We start from the raw sequence: 3,536 nt of genomic DNA on the forward strand, positions 1-3,536 counted from the left end.
TAATCCTTTGCCTAATATCATTCATTCATACATTCATTCATTCTCTACCGCTTATCTGAACGTCTCGGGTCACGGGGAGCCTGTGTCTATCTCAGGCGTCATCGAACCCCCAACCCTGGAGGTGTGAGGCGAACGTGCTAACCACTAAGCCACAGTGCCCCCTGACTAATATCAGTAAAGCTATATTAAAATAACTGATCGGGTTTCCAAGAGAAAAGCTTCCCATTAAAGTAACCAAAGTGTTTATGCAGAATCTGTCCCTGAATTTATACCTTTGGCATCAAAAGAACCTCTCTGAGTCTCTCTCTCTGCCCATGAGTCATAAATAAGAGATCTCTTATCTTACTGACTGGTTGCTTTTAAAACCTCAGCGTTTTTCACCTCTAATCAAATCTATCATTTGTTTTCTGCAGCAGTTTAATCAGTTAGACCGGTGAGAATGCCAGCAGAAGTTTTCTCGCTCAGGATCAATAAAGGTAGAGGCCTATTGACAAAAGTGCGATAGAGGCTGTTAGAGCGACTTGTCTCCACAAAATCCGATCGATTTCATTTTCCCTGACTCCGTCTGCACCAGGAGGAGGCGGCCCGACACCTTCTGAATTTCATGCAGGCGTTATCAATCAAACATGGAGACCCGGCAGCGCTGGTTATGAGTGGGTCTGCTGTCAGACCAGGACAGGTCATGGGAATGATGGCACTTGTTTGAGTATGTTTCACACAAACATTGACAGACACTTTCTATCATCCTCATAATGATGGTTTGTTCTTTGCCTCGTCACACAACCTCTCCACACCTTCTTGAACATGTCAGGATTTTGCTGATTGTAAAAGCCTGTTTATGGAAGATACAAACAAAGAAGTTAAGATCATTCCCTGTTGTCTCTGCCTTGTCTTGTAAAGTTCACCGTATACGATGTACAATATGTTTCTAATGGTTTTGTGTGGATTATATACGTCTCATTATACATTTCATTAACTAATGCAATCTTGTATATATTTTTATTGTGTCGGTTCTTTTAGAGTCTTACGTCTAAATGTCCTTGTTGCTGTCTGACAGTTGGCACACTAAATGTCTTGTACTGTAAACAATGATAATAAAGTACCTTACATTACTTTACCTGATATTGTCTTCATAAACAAAGCATAGTCTATTAGAAACTTCTTGAAGACACAAATATTTGTTCCAGTTTCCTTTCATGATACATTTCACTACATGTCATTCCGTGTATGTTTATGTATGTTCGTTCATTCATTCATTCATTCATTCATTCATTCATTCATTCATTTCCTACCGCTATCCGAACTTCTCGGGTGACGGGGAGCCTGTGCCTATCTCAGGCATCATCGGGCATCGAGGCAGGATACACCCTGGACGGAGTGCCAACCCATCGCAGGGCACACACACACACACACGACCCTGACATTGTCCTGCAAAATGTCTTGCAAAAGAATTTGTTGTTTTCTCAGTTTTTTGAGAGCAGTTCAGGGAGCTGCGATATTAGCCCCAAACTGTGCGAAGTTCTCCACCATACTTTAAGCTGGGATGACATTTCGGTTGTAATAAAACACCGGAGGCACAGTGGCTTAATGGTGGCCATATTTGCCTCTCAGTTCCACGGTTGCTGGGTTTCATTCCAATCTCTGCCCTGTGTGTGGGGTTTACTGTACATGTGCTCAGGTTTCATCCTAATACAAAATGATCTGTAGTATGTACAGTATGTTTGTGTGTTTTTGTGTGTGTGTGTGTGTGTGTGTGTGTGTGTGTGTGTGTGTGTGTGTGTGTGTGTGTCATATCTTATGCCCTGAGTCACCAGTGATAATATCCAGGTTCTCTACAACCAGGTGTTTGAAATAATCGACGGTGCCTGGAAAACAATATGACGAAGCTGTCTGCAAACGCTTTGCTGTATGAAACACGGTGGTAATTAAAGCCGCAGGCGGCACATCACGTGCAAGTGTTATATTCAATAACTTGTGAAGTGTTGCACGTGTAACATTTAATGCTTGAACACCTCTTTGTCAATTTCACCTGCCAATAGTGTTGTCAAGGCAACAACCTTGCACTAGAAACATTACAGTATCTGTTATCCGACCTGTGGAACCAGGTTACATCATTGAGCTTTATGTATTCGGCTTTAAAGAAAGGGAATTCGATGGCTCATAAAACTGAACAGTTTGTTGCTGGGTATTAAAAAAATGACTATTCTTCAAATTCTTCCCTTATCTTTGTAATGGATGGTTCTGTGGATTTATATTGTCCTTAAAAAACTGGACTTGTTTATTATATTTAGAACATTGCACAGTCTAAATTACACAAACTGGCTACAAATGGCTATGCAAATAAATCCAGCTAAAACGCCTGGCTAACAAGTGAAACAGAGAGAAAGGGGAAGCAACACAATGGCTTCCCAAATCCCGTGACGGATTTGATCTTCCCACTTATGGCACTGGGAGTTCTGTAATTACAGCAAATTGTCAAGCCGCAAGAGTCCTTGACCCACTTCTGACGTCTTATCGGCACTGCCAAATGTACATTCTGACTCTCTCTTCTTCTCTATCTGCCGTTCTCCTTATACTTGTCCATTTAGGCAATGAAAAAGGAAAACTTCTCTGAAATATGGGACTTGTGGGTAAAAATTGAGTGTGTAAATGCTGTTTTGTGAGATAGACGATGGACGCATGCCCGGGCTCTTCAGGCAGAGAAAACTCGTTCCAGGAAGGCAGAATTACTCTGGTCTCTCTCTCTCTCTTTCTCTCCCTCTCTATCTCTCTCTCTCCTTCTCTGTCTCTCTCTTTTTCACTCTATGTCACATTTGGTGCTCAGGGCCTGGCTTGGCACAGCACCTCATCATCTCCCTAACCCAGACACAATTCGGCACCATGCTGCAATCCACTTTGTAATGCAAGGCTTTAAGTGCAGCTGCCTGGAGGGAGCCTGTGACCACATTATATTTCACTTGATCCATTTCTTTCCTGAGAGATTTGATGGTTTTGCTCTGGGTGATGTTCAATGGTTGAACATCTCTCTTTTAATACTACGCTGTAAATGCGCCGAGTGCCGAAGCTCATCCTGACACGACCTCGCCGGGCTTGCTGTGAGCTCAGATAAAACCCTGAACACGGCCAGCTTGGACTACTGAGCTGTTTATCTCATGTCATGCTAAGACATCTTTATAGCAATGTTGGGATTTATGATGCAAGACATTCTCAAACCATCTCTGCGTAGGGTGATAACCTTTGGAACAAAGTGAACGTCTGAGTCCATTGACCAAGAATGAAACAATCTAAACTTTGATATAAAAAGCCATTTGTGTTGTAATAGCCATCGGCGCTTTCAGTGAAGTCCTTCAGAAAGCCACGCAATACAAAGCATTGCAAATGCAAATTCTTCTTTATTGCTAGTGAGCAAAAAAAAATGTTCCTGAGGTTAATTAGAAAAAACTATCAGTGTTTCCCAAGAGCAGAACCAGCTGAGGAGTCCCAGTCCATGGTAATCAACAGACTAAGACACTGCTTTAACAGAGATCATACATCAA

Source organism: Tachysurus fulvidraco, chromosome 2 (genome assembly GCF_022655615.1).
Source record: "Tachysurus fulvidraco isolate hzauxx_2018 chromosome 2, HZAU_PFXX_2.0, whole genome shotgun sequence".
In the NCBI taxonomy this organism is placed as follows: domain Eukaryota; kingdom Metazoa; phylum Chordata; class Actinopteri; order Siluriformes; family Bagridae; genus Tachysurus; species Tachysurus fulvidraco.